We start from the raw sequence: 19,813 nt of genomic DNA on the forward strand, positions 1-19,813 counted from the left end.
CTGGTATGGCAAAAAGCAGAATATCACAGAAGGGAGCATGATTCACAGGAAAAGATCTGTCCACTCAGAACTCACCCTTGAGAAGAAAAACAGCTTGGGGCCTAGGGAGAGATAAGTAGTCTTCATGCCATAAGCTAGTAATTCTTTGATAAAATGAGAAAGACTTCAATGTGAGGATAACATATGCATAAGAATCATTAGTCGCAAAAATTTCTGAAATCTCTGTATGTGCTAAGGGCCAATCCACGGAAAGAAATTCTGCCTGAAGCAAGGAATACCAACAATGCCGTATTGAGGGCTTCCCAGAGGGGAAGCAATGCTCTGCTCCCCTGACCCCCAGTGCCCTTGCCTGTACCCCCAACCTTTGACAGCTTCATGCGACAGCAGGGAGCATCTACAGTGGAGGGGAAGAATGGGAATGGAGAGAGAAAGAAGGAAGTATCCGAAGGGGAATGGGAACTTAGCCTCTGTGCATCAACAGACAGAACATGGTCCAGAGGGACTACCAATGGGGCTAATTAGGACTACAAGATACCTAATTATAATTCTGCAGCTTGGTATGGGAAATGGAAGGAAAAGAAGTAAATTTTCTGCCACATTCAAGACAGTCCAAGGCTGTTGTCTCTGTATTAAAAACTTTGCCTCTCCAGTCAAGCCCATACTGGGCAGGTCAATTGCAAAGCCAATGCTTGTTCCACCTGGGGACTGAAATGGGGAAGAGAGAGAGGAAAACAGGATTTGCCATCCAGGAGCACAACCAGAGTGTGTCCACCCAAAAGGTCATTTCATCTTTGCCTGGTGATCCCGTGTCCCCAGATTTCTTCCCCCTCCCTCCCTCACTGAAGATAAATAAATGGAAGTGGGAGGATGGGAAAGGTGCAGAAGAGGTGTGCGCGCATGTGCGCACACGCAGAATGGGTAGTGATTTCGTAAAGGCATGATGATCCTAGCTTCACATGAGAACATAATTTTCAGGCGGCAGAGCATGGTGGAAACAAATTCTGAGTCCAAATCCCACCTCTACCACTTCCCACTTCCCATATTAACTATACCTCAGCACTCAGGTTCTACAATGAAAGGGGCGATGGTTCCTTAAATTAAATACTCGGGCAACATTTTGAACTGTTACTGGTGCATAGGGATCAGCCTTTATAAATGTGAGCTGCGATACTGCAATAAATATTCTCGTGCCAATTATCTCCTTCAGTCCTCTCAACAAGGCTGTAAGTAGTATAATTTTTGCTATTTCTATCACCAGAAACACTGACACTCCAAACGTTAAGTAACAGGCCAGAGCCATCACACTAGAGTGGGAAGAGCCAGACCTCAGACTCATGCTGTTCCCACATATGGCAGAGTCTGTGTTCCTAAACGTTCTTGTAAGTGGTCCAGCTACCTGACACCTGCCAGGTCACTCGGAAAGCCATCCCAGCCTGTGTGCATGGCTCAGGAGAAAGAAACTCACTCCGCAACCTGCGGTTTACTCTCATTCCCAAAGACTATCCCTCTAAGCGCGGTAAAATCGATGAATAAAGTCATGGAAGCCTGGAGGAATTGGGGCTCCTAGCAGGTATAAACTTTTGAGGAAGGATCCAAATACACAAGCTGTGTTTGGCTTTGATACTATGTTTTGTTTCGGTTTTGCTCCTTTCCTGACAGAAGTAGGAGCTCATTCCGCGCCCCACCCCCCCACCCCCACGTATCTTGTCAGGTTGTGAAAGTTGTAATACTATAGAGATGAAAAGAACCTATGGCAATCAGCTCATTGGTCTCCTTCCTCCAAAGACCACAAATACAACATCATAGAGGCAGGTCGGTGTGTGACTCTAAAAACTTGATTCTCTCCGAACTTCCGGGGCCTCGTGGTAACATTGAGAACAAGTTTTTCCTTTTGTGTGACCCACTTAGCACAGGCGGCGGGCAAGTCCCCATCATTCTTGAATGCTCCCTCACTGAGGCCGGCAAGGGGTCTCCCCAAAACCCCCGGGGAGACAGCCAGAGGCCCCCTCCAGGGAAGCAGCAGGTACAGGGAAAGCTGGGATATGTTGCAAGAGATGAGTTGGCACGCAGTCCAGCCTGAGACCTGCCTGCAGGTGCCTCCCACCGTCAACTTTGTGCCCCCCTCTCAAATCAATAAACATGGACTGGGTACCGACTAGTGTCAAGTACTGTGCTGGGCATGGGAATGACCAGAGGCCCCTGACAGGCCGTGAGTCCCTTGAGAAAGTATATATATATGAATATAAATAGAAATATAAAATAAATAGAAATATAAAATAAATATGAATATAAAATAAATATAAATATTATATATACATATATACGCACACAAGAATGGTGATGGTTAGGTACGCCCATAACATAAAATGCATATTTTTAACCATTTTTAAGTGTACAGTTCAGAGGTACTAGGCACATTTGCATTGTGCAACCATCCTCACCACCCATCTCCAGAGATTTCCGCTTTCCCAAACTGATACTCTATACCCATTAAACAATAATTCCCAACTCCCACCCACCTCTCGGACCCTGACAACCACCGTTCTACTTTCTGTCTTCATAGACTTGACTACTCTGGGGAAGTCATACAAGTGGAATCAAACAGTCTTTGTTCTCTTGGGACTGGCTTATTTCCCTGAGCAGAACGTCTTCGAGGTTCATCCACGTGGTAGGCTGCGGGAGAATTTCCTTCGTTGAAGACTGTGGTGTAGGTCTACACCTCCGTACGTACTTACCACCTTCTGTTTCTCCATTCGTTCCATACTTTGGCCTTTGTGAATAACACTGCTGTGAACATGTGTGTCCTAATGTCTGTGGAGCCTCTGCTTTCCATTCTTTGAGGTCTAGTCCCAGACGTGGAGTTGCTGGATCCTATGATGATTCTGTTTCATTCTCTTTAAGAACTGCTTCCTGCGCTTTTTCCACGGCAGCTGCATCCTTCCACATCCTCACCAGCACTGTCCTGGGGCTTTATTTCTCTTCAGGTAACTAGCGCTCCTTACTTTCTAGGGTTTGAGCATTCGGTTTTGGTGTCGGTAATAGCCATCCTAACAGGTGCACCCTGGAGAGGGTATAAAGTGTGGTGCTCCTGAGCTCATGAACAGGACAGATTCATCCAGAAAGTCCTCACTGAACATGTGACATTTGACTTAGGCATCTAAAGATAGACAAGAACTCTTTCTGGGCAGAGGAGGAAAACCACATAGAAGAAAGAGGGACCCCTCTGAATGACAGAATGGAAAGAAACAAGAAATCATGTGGCCCATTTAGAAGCAGCAGGTGGCTGGGGCGCCTGGGTGGCTTAGTCTGTTAAGCATATGACTCTTGATCTCTTCTCAGGTCTTGACCTCAGGGTCGTGAGTTCAAGCCCCATGAGTCCAAGCCCAGTGTGGAGTCTACTTAAGAAAAGGAAAGGAGAGGAAAGGAAAGGAAAGAAAAGAAAAGAAAAAGGAAAAAAAAAAAAAAAGCACAGCAGGTGGCCAACATGGGCTGGAATATGTGTACAGGAAAGTGTCAAGATGTGAGGTGGGAGGCAGATAAAAAGGCTAGGAATTCCACTAAGGCTTTGGACTTGGGGCAATAGGGAACCATGTTAATGTATGTGAAAGTGCTATGCACATTTCAACACATTATATGAATGTAAGGATTGAGAACAAAAAGGAGAGAAATTTTTTTTTTAAGATTTTATTTATTTATTTGACAGAGAGAGACACAGTGAGAGAGGAAACACAAGCAGGGGGAGTGGGAGGAAGAAGCAGGCCTCCCGCTGAGCAGGAAGCCTGGACAGGGGTGGAAGGGGCAGGGGGATTGGGGATGAGGGTGGTGTACCAAGGTAACAGCAGGACAAATGGCCAAATGGCCTGCCCCCTTGACCTCCCCGGGTGGCGGGGGTCTCCTCCTGTCCATTAGATGGGAGAGTCATGGCCTTCCAGGCCTGGAAGGATCACAGGAGGGCAGCAGGCACGTGACTCTTTCCTCCTGGGCCAGGGCACTCAGCAATGCCTTTCCTTCCAGTGCAACATTCCAAGTCATTCAGACACTCGGAAAATCTCAAAGCTAAGCAGCCACCTGCCTCTGACAGTCCCTTCTAAGCCTGGAGTCAGATCCAAATCAGGTCTCCCTGATGCCATTGTCTGTCTCACCATCCCTACCCTCCCTTCTGCCACGGGGAGAGGATCAAGGGACTCATCTCTATAACTCAACATACAGGAGATTCACAAACTCACAGATTTTTTTTTTTAAAATTTCAGAACCTTTAATATATTCACATGGAACAAAATGCAAAAGCCCAAAAAGATATATATTAAACTGCTCCCTCCCATCCTAAGCCCTCAGCTACCCAGTTGTCTGTCCCAGTTTCTTGTTTAGCCTTCTGGAGGTATTGAAGCCAGTCCAACCTTCTACCTAGGAACTAGCAGGGAAAGTGTTTGGCCTCAATCCTGGCACAGCAGATCCTAAACTCCAAAGTCACACCGTTCAGAGGAAAGTGCTGGACCAGCCACACCATCTGAAGTCAGAAGGCCCTGGCCTGCTTGTGGGCCAAGCCCAACCTCCACGACAACATTTATTCTCAGGTTCCTGGGATCAAGACATCCTCCCAGGATTGTGAGGCTTCTCTTGGTGTCAGTGAGGGACGAGCCTAATTCCTCATGCAGGGGTCGGGGATGGGGGTAAGGGGGGACAGGGGATGACACCCAAGGGTGGGAAGTGGGTACAGGAGTAGGGAAGAGGGTGGGACAAATCCTGACAAAGGAGAGACAGGGACAGGTGCTCCCTGGATGTGAGTGTGACCAGGACACCAGAACCTCAGTCTGCAGAGCCATTTGTTGTGAAGGCCCCTGTAACTCAGAGTAGGACTGCTAAGAGGGGCGTGTGAGCAGCCTTCCCTGGGGCCTTCCCCTGACAGGTCAGGGCCAACCAGAGGTGTTTCTTTACATCACACAGCTGCCTTACTGGGCCACAGAGCTCCTGCCCACGTCACTCCCCAGGAATCTGGTTCTTGTTTACCATAAAGAAGTGTGGTTATTACAGAGCCTAGTGGCCCTCCTCCAGCTTCCCCAGAGTGTGTGGAGGAGCCCAGGGCCTGGGAAGGGAGAATTGCTGAGTAGAAAGGCCAGCAGACTTCCTGTGGGGCTGCCCTTCCCAGGGCTCCCTCACCAGGACAAATCAGAAGAAGAACCAGGCAGGACCCTGGGAACCTTCTTTGGCTGAGACATCTGGGACCTACCCTCTGCAAAGTTGGGAAGGAAAGAGCAGGGGAGCAAAAGAAGTAAATGAAGGCAAACAGACAAGGCACAGGGTCAAAGACCCAGGAAGAATAGGGGTCAATGTGATACCACCTATCATGTGTTCTACACTGTGCTAAGAAATAACAGAATCCTGGGGAGGGAGTGAAGCCTCAGAGGCAATTTAAGTTCTGCAAACGTTCCATCCCTAGTGACTTGCCCAGGGCATGTCACAGAATATGACATTGATATTTTTCCTGGATGGATGGAATGGAAGGTGGCAGACAGTGCAAAGAGAAAGACGGAATCATGATAAAGTCTCCCATTTATTGAGTGCTAGTATGTTCTTGATGGGGATTTAAGTGCTTCCCTTGTGTTAATTCAATCAATTCCCACAAGTCTGTAAGGTGGATATTACTAATACCCTTCCAGGGGCCTCGACGAGGAAATCGAGGCCCAGTGAATTTTAGTGACTTAAAGGAAGGACTGGAATGGGGGTTTGAACACAGGAAACTAGGACCCAACACTGTCTTTTTTGGGTCCCAAAGTCTCCAACAGGGAGCCGGCCCAGATGGAAAGGGACCACCCAGAGACACACAACTGTCACAGCTTGGGGTATAGAGCTCTATCCTAGAGTTTTCTTCTTCTATCAGTTACTCTGCTGTGACCTCATTGCCATCCCAACCCCTGGGTGGGCTCTACTGGGTCTTTATTAAATCTTAATGAGACTAAGATGGTTAATGGTTTTCCCAAACCCAAATTCCAATAGTCTATTCATTTGGCTCAAGATCTTGTACAAAAGCCATAAAAAGACATGGGTCCTGGGAGAAGCACAGGAGCCCAGCATCCAGCTTTCTGTCTGTTTTTGCTGCCTCTCCTCGACGCATTTTCCTCATCTGTCTCCTCTGCAGTTTTCAGAACATTGTCCAAATGAGAAGGTATTTCTGAAACACCAACTTGGTTCATTTCCTCCCCACATAGCTGTCTGCTCTTTTCTCCCTAGGAAGTTGAGCTAACAAGGTAGTAGGAAAATCAGGTCATTTACACTATTTTTCAGAGTTTCCAGAGCCCGTGGTGCTGCAAATGGAAATGTCAACGTGGGATAATTACATTAGCCCGGATGCCCTCTTTTCTGACTACCCTTTATCCACAATCGATTACTGAAGAAGACAAAGGGCGTGAATAATCAGCCAAGCAGATGGAGGGTCAGGTGGCCAGGCCAGAAGAGAAAGTGGGTAAGAGGGAAGAAAGGCCTCTGGCCCAGAGAGTGTCTCTGCTGGGGGGACGAAACAGGCTGCAGGGAAAGGTGGAGGGCTCCTACCTGGCCTCAGCAGGCTAGGTGTATACAGAGGCACCAAATAATCGCTGGAGTTGTCCTTGAACATGTGCTGACAGCCATGGGAAGCTCTCTCTAGGAAATGAGGAAGCAGGCAGTAAGAAAGGCCCCTGAGGATATCAGCCTGAAGGAGGAAGCTTGAGCATTAGAATAAGTTTGAAAGATCCCGAGTCCTAGATATTTAGAGACAATCCTTGTAACACACACACACACACACACACACACACACACACACAGACTGTGGGCCTGAGGGAGGCCCACAGTTTTCTTCATCTGGCATCTTCTACACCTTTAGGTCTGGTGGAGAGAATGTGGCTAGGCATTTCTCATTGGACATTTTAGTCAGTTTCACTTCCTGTTTCTCATACTGAAAGCATAATAATCATCATAATGATAATAATAATTCTTCAGACTTGCCTCTGCCTCCTATTTATCTAGGGCCTGCCAGAAGTGTGTATGTAAGTGGGGGAGGGAGAGTACAGCTTATCTGTTCCATCAATCAACCACTGGGAGTGGAGACAGGCATGGGGGTGAGGATGGGGGATAGTAATTAGCAATGGAAATTATTAAATTCTTTTTTTTTTCTCCCCAGAAAGAGGAATCTAAGTGTTGCTCCCCCAATGGCTATTCTCACCATAGAGACATTTATAAATCTCTTCTCCCAAGGTCCTCCAAAAATAAATCCTCCAGAAAACTTTCCATTTTCCAACGTGCCCCAGTTAAGGAAATCCTTGTGCACTGGGGCCCAGAGTGTTTAAGCTGACCTCTACAGTCACACAGCAAGCAAGTCAGCAGGAAAGATAGGACAGGCCAGGCTTCTTCTGCATTAAGAGCTATCATCAAGAAGGGAATTTCCAGCTCTACAGGGAACTTGCAAAGTTGTTAGGAAAAACCACAACTATTTCAGCTAAGGAAAAAATGTGTAGTCCCCGCAGGCTTGAAGTCCTAGAACAATAAGAGAGAGTGCGCTCTTACTGAGAAGGCGTTGGGAACATCTGCGATTAGGAGGGGTAGGAGGAACAGCTTTCAGACTTTGGTCAGGAAAAGCATTCCTGGAATAAAGGTGTTGGGCCAGTATTTTAATTTTTTACCTCGTCAAGAGCTGTACTCTAAGGACAAAGGTTGAACACTTTACAGGCTCTTAGGACTCAAATGGGAGTGGAGGGAGTGAGGGAGGGAGCCATTATCTTGATGACCACAGTGACATAGTCTTCCTTTAGATCCTCCCCTCCCCCTGGGGATCTGAAGAGAGAGGGAGGGAGGCAGGAAGCAAGTGGTTCAAGAGTCATTTTTATAAGAATGAAAAAAGCAGGTAAAGGGAAAAAGAACAAGAGAACCCCTAATTAATTGAATTTTTAAAATCACCTCCTTGATGGTGCCGGGGTGGCTCAGTCAGTTAAGCATCTCTGTCTTTGGCTTGGGTAGTGATCCCAGGGTCCTAAGATCCAGCCCTGTATTGTGTTCCCTGCTTAGCAGCTCATGCTCTCTCTCTCTCTCTCTCAAATAAATAAAAAAAAAAATCTTTTTTTTTAAAGATTTTTATTTATTTATTGGACAGACAGATCACAAGTAGTCAGAGAGGCAGGCAGAGGGAGAGAGGAGGAAGCAGGCTCCCCGCTAAGCAGAGAGCCCGATGTGGGGCTCGATCCCAGGACCCTGAGACCATGACCCGAGCCGAAGGCAGAGGCTTTAACCCACTGAGCCACCCAGGTGCCCCTAAATAAAAAAAATCTTAAAAAAAAAAATCACTTGGAGCGTGGGTGGTTTATTTGGTTAAGTATCTGACTTTGGCTCAGGTCATGATCTCGGGGTCCTGGGGTGGAGCCCCGAGTCGGGCTCCACGATCAGCGGGGAGTCTGCTTCTCCCTCTCTCCCTTTCCCCTTCTCCCTCAGCCTCTCCCCCCACCCCCATCCCCATGCCCACTTGTACACATACTCTCTCTCAAATACATAAAGTCTTTTTTAAAAATCCCCTCCCTCTCAGACACCAGCAAAGACACACACACCACACAGACGGTCTGAAGCATTAGTTACTTTGAAGGTAAGAGGAGGTGATGTCACACATTCATTTATCATAATATTTATTGTTGTTGGATCTCCCCACCCCGCCCCCAGCCCCAGGGACAGTCATCGGCCTGGGACTGGATGATGAGTGACAGGTTAAAAATGTGAAAATGAAAAGTTAATTGTGACCCTGTACGTGATTGACCTCAGGCTGTCAGGTGTCAAATCAGTGCAGAGAGGGAATTATAATAATATCCAGCACTTACATAGCAAGCGAGATGTGCCACACTCTGCTCTAAATCATTCACGTACGTTTGCTCGCTCATTCAACACTAGGCAGCAACGCTGTGAACCAGGCGATGGCTATTGTGACGTTACTATTCCTGTACATTTCGACCCTGGCTGTCTGGGCATCTCAGAATGTGTAGAAGGCCCATGTTATATAGCCCCTAACCACCGCCCCTTTTCCCAGTCACAAATACCATCGGCTCAGGCCAGGCCACATGACCTGCAGGACCCAGTGCAAAATGCAAATGCAGGGTTCCTTGTTCAGAACTTAATTAGGATTTTCAGAAGAGTAGCTTCAGAGTGTTAGACCGAGCACAGGCTCCTCTGAGCCCAGGTCCCCGAACCACTGCGTGGGTCATGTACCCAGGGACCCTCCCCGGTCCTGGCGCACACGTGTGCTGCTGTCTTCTGTGCTCCTACCCCCGGGGTGAGCCCGACTCTGGAAACAAGCCGAGGGAAAAGGAAAACACGTCCTGCCCCCAAATGCAGTGGGTGTCTGTGTATGGCTTTGTTGAAGAAAATATTCCACAACGAACAGATTGGGTTTTCGCACGGGGTCTAGAGGATTTTTAAGACCTCTGCTAGCACTGCACTGGGAGATCCGTCCTGCTCATCCCTCTCCTCAGTCCCGCATCAAACAGGTTGGAAGTTTTCGCTGACTGAATCCCAGCAAGGCCTCCTGGATCCTGCCCTGCTTTTCCTTCTCCCTGGCTACCTGCCTGGTTTTCGCTCAGCTGGAATATTCCTTCGCTGCTAACAGCCTGAGTCTCAGCCTTCTGGGGGTTCGTCCCCTGCCTCTTCTGCCCGCACGTCTCATTTCCCATCGCTGCCCAGTCTGAGCCTTCTGGGGGTTCGTCCCCTGCCCCTTCTGCCCACACGTCTCATTTCCCATCAGGCCCATGGTCCAGAACACAACTCGGCCTCTCCACAGCCTCCGTCAGGAGAGCACGGCTCTTCTGCCTACGTTCTGGAGGAAAGCAGGACATCCAAAGTCTTATCTTCTAGTATAATCAAAATGTGGCCAATTAGAAGGATTAGGAAAACCCGCCTCCCAGCTGGATCCATAAGGAGCAGTTAACCATGAGGAGAAGCTAATGGGTGGCTTTGTTCTGTTTTTTTTATTTTTGTTTTTGTTTTTGTTTTTGCTTGAAGCTGTACATGGAGGCTTGTTTGGCCTGGTTTCAACCAGAAAGACAGAGAGACCTGACTTCTTTAATTTCATTACGCATCACAAAGTAACTGCAGCTTAGGATGGTTTTAAAGAGCGATGGCTTTCACTGCTACTTTAGGGAGGAAGCTCTAATCAAAGATGCTTTACTGCTCTATTTATAAAGTCTGACTGGTTCCCTGATCTCATTTAAAGACCAACGTAAATTACCCTGGGACCGGAATATGGCACCCCACCCCCTCATGTCAGTGGGGACGCATTCAGCTGGGAAGGTAACCAGCAACGACTTCATCTATAATAAGATAATAGTAACTTAATAAGACTGAGGGGAAATGATTTCAGGTTGTTCAGTAATTCAACAAGTCCCACCAAGGATCCAGGTCTCCCCACCCTCCCGCTCTGCCATCCTTGCCCACATCCTCAGGGGACTGTCTACGGCCTCCAGCTCAGCTCGCTTGTCCCTCTCGCAAGAACACTGCAGTAGCTCTGAGCTTTGCATCCCTGGGCGACAGGCTTCAACAGAGCAAGGAAAGGGACAGGGGTAAAACAAAGAACAAACAAATAAATTTTAAAGGGCTCCCCCCCACCCAGGACTATGTTATCTATCAAGGGAAAACATTTCCCAGAGAGCCTCAGCAGATCTCCCGTTCCATCTTATGGACAAGAAGGAGATCACATGCCCATCTTAAGCCAACCACTGGACAAAGGACCTGGAATTCCCAGGGTAGGAGGGCGCCTACCCACCCAGGAAGAGAGGGATGGTTTTGAGTAGGTAACTGATAGCATCGCCCCGCTCCTACTCAGCGGACTCCCCCCACCCATCCTGTACCATGTGGAAATGCTCCCAGCCCTCACTCCTGCTTCACTGCTGCCCTGCCTACACCTGTCCCGTGTCCCCACATCTCCCTTTCCCTTTCCTAGCAGACTCACTGCAGGAGCCATGGGGTGCCATGCCTGGGTCCACTTCATCTCCCATCTCCTCAACTCTCCCCAAGTCGTCTGGTGTCCCTGACACCCTCCATCTCCTCCTCGCCTGAGTTCACGCCCTCACTTCCATCTCTTTGCTGGATTTGCCCTCTTGGAGCCATCCCTTCTTCCTCAGCCTCCCTCCTGCCGTTGCTCTCAATGGCTCTTCTCCCCTGCCCGTCCCTGAGGTGTCTGTTCTCTGGGGCTCCTCCTTTGACTGTTTCCCAGTCATTCCCTACTACTTCTCAGCTAACTCTCTACAGGGACCCCCCCAAATCTATAAATCTAGCCCAAATATTTTCCCTGGAATCCATACCCATAGTGGACTTGTATAACTAGGCATTCCCAGACACCTTAAATTCATCATCTACCACACTGATTTCATTATCTACACACACACACACACACACACACACGGCTTCATTCCGCTGCTCGGAGAATGCATCACAAGCCACTGGGTTGCCAAAAGCTGAAGCAGGCTGTGCTCCCCATCTCTCATCCCTGACACTCAGTGACCACTTCCTGCTCATCCCACCTCCTCCCTACCAGTCTCCTTCTTCTCTGCTTCTGGGCCACTTCCCTGTCCCACGTATTCATCATCTTCTCTCTGGATCATGGCACCAGCTTCCTAACGGGTTTCTGGTTTTCTCTTACCAATCCATTCTCTCAGCATTGCCCCAATAATTTTAAAAAAATTTTTTAAAAAATATAAATCTGATCACATTATTCTAGAGCTTTCAAAAGCTCTCCAGAGCCTAGAGAAATGGACCAAACTCCCTAGTAGAGAAAATAGGGCTCTTCAGAGGCTTGGCCCCAAAGTCACAAGCACTGTTTTTAGCAGTTTAATCCGCAGGGGTTGTGTCCATTCAGTTGAAGAGAGGACAAAAGGTGACAGAGATCGGTGAAGACACTATTCTCAAATATTTTAAAATCTGTTACTAGATTTGCAAATTTTGTAAGGCCGTGTTGCTCCCGGAATCCTTGAATAAACACAATGCCCCATGAATATCGAGTTAAAATGGAACTGTATTCATCTGGGTTTTAACTTTTCCAACCACTTATCAGGACAGACAGGGCCAGGTAGCCCACAGATGTTGGCTGGATCACTTTATTTCCACACTTGCTCTGTGGCCTCATCTTAGAATTTGGAAGTGAGAAGAAAGATACCAAGTAAGTGGAATGAAGGGGTGAATGAAAGAAACATTTTGGACAATGAATGATAGGACCTGGTTACTGTTAAAAACTGGGTGGCCATAGTAAGTTCTGTCCTCTGTCCCAGGGGAACGCAGCCAAGTTCTTGGATTCGGAAATAGTAAAAGACATGACAGTTTAGTATAGAGGATGAGAGGAGTTGCCTCTGTGGGTAATTGTTTATGGGGGTTGGGGGAGGAGAGAAAAAGAACACAGGACATTAATAAATCACAACCACATCCAATAAAACAGAAACTGGGAGCCTCAATTTCAGATAAAGGCAACTAATACTCCCTTTTCACATTTCCTTAGTATCAGAACCCTAGCTTTAAAAGGCAAAAGTCAGAACTCAGACAACAGGGAAGCTTCTCTTTCTTAGGATCTGACAAAACAGAGCCAATGAGAAATGGAAGTGGGAGTCAAAAAAGAGAAAAGTCCTTTTTGGAGATGCGCCTGTGAGATTCTCTAGCTGGTGGAAGGGAGACAACAAGCATAACTGAGCTTCTACTACTCAGTGGTAGTGTACCTCACATGCATGGCCTCATTCAAGCCTCATACTATAAGGTAAGAATGACTATTTCCATTTGTGGCTTAACAGAGAAAAAAAATCTAGCCACATACTTAGTCTGGGACAAAGGGACAAAGATCTTTCTGACCCCAAAGCACATGCCTTGTCATCTCCCTAAGACCATGAGCAGTCAGCTAGAAAGTCTCCCCTCCCAGGATAGTGGCTATCTTTTCAGATTCATTCATTCATTAAACAAGTCTTAACTGAGTGACCAGGAATGGGGGAAGGCTATGGAATAGATGTGGCTCTGCTTCGGGGAAGGAGAAGGTCCTTCTGGACGAGAAAGTTCAACAACTGTAGGAACCTGAGATGGTCGCCACCCGCTTCTCTGCTAGTGTCAGTATCTGAGTAATTCCCCCCCAGGGAAAGGGCCAGAACCCAGTAACCACAACTGGTCTGACCAGGCTAGGGAGAGCAGAAGAGAAAGACACCGGAAGTCTGAGGGTTAAACTGGACCCTGGCAGGCTCTCCATGGTTCCAGTGTTAAAGACAGGCCCAGTAATGTTAAGTGAATGATACATTTAAACATGGCTAACATGGCACATTTCATATTGTACACAGCTTGCCACAATAAAAGAGTTTAAAGGTCCACTTAGCAAAATAAACCCTTGAAAACAATTTTTTTAAGATTTTATTTTTATTTTTTAAAAAGATATTATTTATTTATTTGACAGAGAGAGAGAGAGAGAGAGCGCGCGCGCACAAGCAGGGGGAGTGGCAGGCAGAGAGAGAGGGAGAAGCAGACAACCCGCTGAGCAGAGAGCCTGATGCGGGCCTCGACCCCAGGACCCTGAGATCATGACCTGAGCCGAAAGCAGAGGCTTAACGAACTGAACCAGCCAGGCACCCCTGAGATTTTATTTTTAAGTAATCTCTCCACCCAACGTGGGGCTCGAACTTGCAACCCTGAGATCAAAAGCAGGGGGCTCCACAGACTGAGCCAGCCAGGCGCGTCTTGAAAACAATTTTGAAACACACTATGCAACACTGCTCCTAAATGTACATTTATTTAAAGCATTGACCATTCAGGCACCATTCACAGTTTATTTTAGTTTTAGGCTATCAGTAGAAGAAAGGAAGGAAGGAACGAAAGAAGGAAAGGAGGAAGAAACTGTAGCAAAAGCGCCATTAATTTACCTGTGGAAACAGTCACAGCCATAGTCAAATTGTTTCCCTAAAGGCAACAATTGTCCTGGTTTGTTTCCCACCCATAGCATCCAGCATCTGATACCTAAAGTGTCACGGTGCATATAAAAGGAAGGCATAAAAGGAAGGCTCGGTAAGGCACCTAAAAATAAATGTAAATCATAAAGCCCGTTAAGCGACGATAACAAAGGCAAAACAGGCCCAGGACCAAGTCTTTCCAGCCTGAGTGCCACAGTCACCAGGTCACTCTGACCTTCTCTGGCAGGCAGCCCCGGATGGCTGGGAAAGGTGACTTCCCCACCAGGAGGGAAGGAGCCTGGCAGCCACGAGGGCCTCAGCCCTGAGGGGTGTCTCAGGTCCAGGCATGAGCGACAGTGACAGCAGCTTCTGACAAGGGAGAGCACCCTGGCAGTAGGACTACTGGGGTTCCAGGACCAGGAAGCACCCTCTTTCCCACTCCACGTCAGGGACCGCCCAGCCACACAAACACCGTGGTAGGCAGTGGCCTTCCCGGGAGGCAGGCAGTACCTCTGTATCTGCACATGACAGATATGGAAAGAGCTAGGTTTGAATAAAAAATATGCAAACAGGTAGTTTCTATTCCTCTATGGAGCAAAAAGAAAAAGTGACTCACTCAATGCTGTCATTGGAACCAGCACCCGTGCTTTTTCCACTGTAATGTGTCAGTCCAGAAAACTGAAAGAGACTCCTGGCCGGGGACTGGGACTGCAGTCAGGAGAAAGAGAAGGAAGCTAGAGGGACTCGAGCCTGGACTCGCAGTCTCCTTCTTCTCCTCCTCCTTGTTGTTGTTGTTGTTGTTGTTGTTGTTGTTGTTGTTGTTGTTGTTTTAGTTTGGGGGGACAAATTGCTAAGGACTAAAGTGAGGGATGAAGCCACCTCTGGGGCACGTCATACCTCTATTCACCACCAGAGGGGGCAGTTGCTCCACAGCGGTGGTCTCTGCTCGGCCGAGAAGGGACTTCCTAAACTGAGAGACCCCTAAGGCCCTAAGGGTCATTTTAACTCTCCCCCGCCCAAGTGTGGCCGGCATTGACTTAGCAAATGTCACCCCGTTTTCGATAAGGGAAGCATACACGGATCATCTTGTCCCAGGCGGCTGGCTGTTTTCCCCACTCTTAAAAGAATTCCAGAAATAGACTCCCGGCACCTCGCTTGGCGGCTCTTGCAAGGCTGTCAGTTTCGGCTGCTGGCTACCCCAGCCCCTGCGACAGGAGCCACGTCAGGGCAGGTAACCGCCGCTCTGGGTGACGGCGCTTTAGCCCCTGCAAAGGGAGCCGGGAATCCCCTCTCCTGCCCAGGAGACCCAGGCACCTTCTCCCATCCTTTGGGCTCCTTCAGAGACCAGGGCTGAGAGCAACACTTAGACCCTTGGTCTGCGAGCCCAAATCCCAGAGCCCCTTTGTGCGCCTCTTAAGCTTCTTGTTCTAAGAAGCACCCTTTGTGGGGGTGAATTTGGGCTCATGAGAAACCCCATTTAGAATCTACTCCCACCCCTCCTTGCCCCCAATGCATCTGTCTTCGCTTCATTCCATCTGCTGTCCTCAGAGGAATGGCTAATTAAATTGAAAAGAGCTGGCCTATTTTTGGTGTTTTTCAGCTAAGACCTGGAGGAATAGCCACAAAGTTTGGAAAGAACCCCAGGGAGACTGAAAAGCCCGGAGTTGGCAGGTTATTCTAGGATTTCAGATCCTAAATCCCATGGGCTGTCTGCTCCAGTTAGGGCTCCGTCCCAGGCTCTGGGGCATCAAATTTGAGGGTGGAGGAAGGGGAAATACCCTCCCGGGTGGGTGGGTCTTGATCCCCGCATCCTAGAAGAGACAAGCTCATTTATTTGGCTCTGTTTTTCCGCTGCCAAGTCAGAACAGCGATGGAAAGAGTTTTAGAGAATAACACTTGTTCTCTCGAGAAAGAGGTCAGGGAGTTGGGATGAGGGGTGAGCTGTGGAGGGGAGGCAGGGTGGAAGCAGAGGTACAGATCCCCAGCTCGTGCTCCTTCACCTGCATTTGAACAAATATTGTGTCCTCCCAGAAAATTACTTTCTACCCAAAAAGAAAACCGGTCAGGGTACTCCCTACATGGAAACACCCTTGGTTCCTTATTCATCGGCTTGACTGATCAACTCTGGAACTGGACCCATAATATACCTTTGAATCAGCCCGCACCTTTCTCGCCAGATTCAGTTCTTGCCAGCCTGTGCTCTAGCCACCCCGAGTGTTCACTCTCCTTTCTCACTTCTTGCTGTTCCCACACATTTCCCAGGAGTTCCCTTTTCTGCCTCCCAAACTCTATTCACTGATGGACTCGAAGTGCACGTGTTACCTCTCCTAAGCTTTTTTTTTTTTTTTTAACACTTCTAGGAATTAGTCACTGTCTCTGCTGTGACTCTCTAGAACTTTGATAATCCTTCCATCATACCTGCGACCAAACACATTACAGTGATTTTTGTACTTGTCTCTGTTCTGTGTAAAATATTTGTTCCCTGAGAGCAGGGAGTGTTTTTTACCCATCCAGATAGCCTGGGTTCCAAGCATGGAGCCAAGTGAGTTTTTATTGATGAATTGCTTGATCAGTTAGGACATCACCCTTGGAAGCAGAGGAAACCTGTCCTCTCAAGAAACCAGAGGGAAGAGAGTTCATAAAGTACAGGCGGGTAGTTCAGAAAATGATCCTTCCCAGGCTCAGTGAGAAATACTGTGTGGAGTCAGACAATTAGAGTCCGATGGCTCTCTTTGTCCATGGCTGTTATAGAAAATCTCAGGTGTGGGAAGACCTGAAACTTGACCCCGGGTGGATCCAGTTGCGAAGTGGCATTCTGCTGCAGTGAATGAAAGTACTCCCAGCTCTTTGCTCACCTGTCTTTCAAGCCCCATCTCACATTCCCACTTCCTCCAAGAAGGCTTCCCTGAACACTCCTGGCCCCTGGTTTTCCAGCTAGAATATCAAGTTCTTTTTTTTTTTTTCTTTTTAAGATTTTATTTATGTATTTGAGAGAGAAAGAGAAAGAGGGCACAGTGGGAGGGACAGAGGGAGAGGGAGAAGCAGACTCCCCACTGATGAGGGTGCCCGTGGGGCTCAATCCTGGGGCTCGGGGATCATGACCTGAGCTGAAGGCAGAGGCTTAATTGACTGAGCCACCCAGGTGCCCCTAGAATACCAGGTTCTTGAGGTTCTATCCTCAGTGGACAGCACAATGCTGGTGCTTGTTTCATGCCCCTAAATTGTTTATTGATACTGATGGAATTGCCTCTTAGGATCATAGAGACTGTGTTGTACGCACCTTATCCCTCTGGATCCGCTCCCCATGCTCCCACCACACTCTGCGCTTTGGGACTTGGCTCTTTAGGGTCACACCAACCAGTCTCTTCTCCCCTGGTTTTCAGTTAGGTTTGGCCCATAAGAGGTTGTGGGAGTAAAAGGAGATAAGTAGCCTGTTCAGCCTTCTTGCTTCCTCCCTGCTGACTGGAAGTTGGCCCTGCCTGGCTTCCTCTACCAAAGGCAACCATACTCTGAAATTGCCCCAGCCGTTCCCTTGGCTGATGTGGCTAGCCCTTGGGTGCTTCACTGACCTTTGAGAGTTTCCTATAACCTTGCCCCAGTTTTATAAATAGCCTCTTATCAGACTCTCCCCGTTACTCCTCTCTGAGTGGGGATTAGACACGGTGGCCTTTTGACCCCCTTGCCTAGCTCTGCGCCTGTCAGCGTTCTCCAGATGGCGGCTCCACACCAGTGCTTGGGCCCTAAATAGGCTCAGAATCAAATTTGTTGATTACATTCCAGGAACTTACATGCTTCTGCATATGTCCCACTCCCCACTGATTTCTTAAATTTTCAAGCCAGAGAAAATGAACCTTTGTCCCTGACCTCAGGAGTAATCTTCATGGAACTTAAAGTTCCACAATAGTCCCTGAAATCACAAATAACCCTAATCCTTCCCTATATGCCCACTGTTTTTCTGAACCAGTTAGATATGCAAATGTGCAGTGGTTTTTCTGTTTGTTTGTTTGTTTCTTGGTGGGGGTTCCCAGTTTCTCCCTTGGAACAATCAACCATCGAGTCAATAATCTATGGCACTGTTGTGTGTGCCCTCCCTCCATTCCCCTAGTTCAGGCTCCTTGAGTTCAGGTTTCTTGGGGCCAACAGCTCCTGCCATCTGGACCTCGCCATTCCACAGGACCATGTCATCCTGCAGGGAGCAAGTTTTCTGACCCCTTGCAGTCCCCAAACAGCCATCCAGACACCCCCCGCAATGAACAGGTGCACCTGGGTGGCACATTTTCCACCATGAGACGTGGGGCATTTTCACCATCAGCAGGATCTGAGCAAACAGGTCTCCTGGCTCAAGGTTCCCCAACTTCTCAGAAGCTCAGATCTGAATAAGGAGAGCTTTAGCTTGCTGAACCATTTCACCTAGTTCCAGGACTTTGGTAAACGTCTTCTCCTGGAGCCTCTCTCTGTCTGCTGCCCTAGATAGCCCAGGGGGCCCTGAGAGCCAGATCCCAAACTGGCCACCTAAAGGGAAACTGAGGTCTAGAGAAGGGAAGCAACCTTTGCCCTGAGTCCCTGAGTCTCAGGAGACGGTGAGTGGGGGAAGGGAGAGCAGACATGTGTACTGCTGAAGGTCATCAACTGTAGACATGCATCGCTGGAAGGGTTGGAGTGGGGGCAGGAACGCACGCAGGATGACAAACTCTGGGAAAGAGAACACATGAGCTGTGTGTGTGTGTGTGTGTGTGTGTTTGCACGCCCATGAACACCCACTGGAAACAACAGCTTTGGCCAAATTAAGACTCGTGGCACTTTTGCCAACCTTTTTCTCCCTTTAACTCCTTTGCCTACACTGCCCGCCTGGGGGTTATCACCCTTTCCCAGTGCCAGGACCTGGGGACCAGTAGCCTTGCCTGGGGTGAAGTCCGTCTGGCTGGCTCCCTCCCCGGCCTGAATTGCCCCTTCGCATTGCTTCCCCACTGCTCCTCCCCGTCCACCCAGGCCCCACAAAGAAGAGCTGGCATCCTTGCCCACATCGCTCCTCATGCCAGATTGAGACACTTGAGCTGGGAGATTACCGGAGCTCTCTTTTTAACCAGCTTGGGCTCATGTGACTGGCTTTGGTCCAGGCAGACAGATGCGGGCCAGCCCTCCAGGCTGGGCACACAGCACTATTTATTTCCTACTGGGTTCTCTGCAGGCGAAAGCTGGCGGGGTGGGGATTTCTCATTGCATTTAAGCCTCAGCTGGCGCCACTGAATTGCCCCAGGCTCAACCCTGTAGGTAAAAATACCAGCCCCCCATGTGGGCACCTCTGGGGAGCTGGTTGGGGGCAGAGGAAGAGAGTCGCTGAGAATGCACCATAAACACTGCATGGGGTGGGGTGGGGGTTGAATCGGGTACCTTCTTTTGATAGCAGCAGGGGAGAGTCTGTCTCTAAACCATGGCTCAGTTACTAACCAAGGGGACTAGGGTGTTTGGTGTCTCCAGGATGGGGCTCAGTCTCTCTCACTTTGTGTGTTAGGAAGAGCCTGGGCACCATTCATTCATGATCTTTCAGGCGGGAGGCATTGAGGACGATGGGTGGTCAGTGCGGGACAAGGTCATGGCTAGTGACAGCAAGGGGCAGCCAGCGCGAAAACCCACCCCCACCTCTTCTCTTCCCTTCCTTTCCTTTTCTTTTCTTTTTTCTTCTTTTCTTTTTTCCTCCTAGGGCAATAGCGCGTGTCTACAACATATATATCTACTTGAATCTCAACTCTGCCTGAGCTTTGTTTAACTTCCACCAAATTTTTAGAACAAGAACTCATGTCTTATTCACTTTTGAATTGCCCAGCACAGCGCCTGGGACCCAGAACACAGGAGAGAAGAATGGAGAAGGCAGGAAGAGAAAGGAGGGCAAGGCGCCCGGCAGC

Source organism: Lontra canadensis, unplaced genomic scaffold, assembly GCF_010015895.1.
Source record: "Lontra canadensis isolate GAN:19392208 unplaced genomic scaffold, GSC_riverotter_1.0 scaffold63, whole genome shotgun sequence".
NCBI lineage: Eukaryota > Metazoa > Chordata > Mammalia > Carnivora > Mustelidae > Lontra > Lontra canadensis.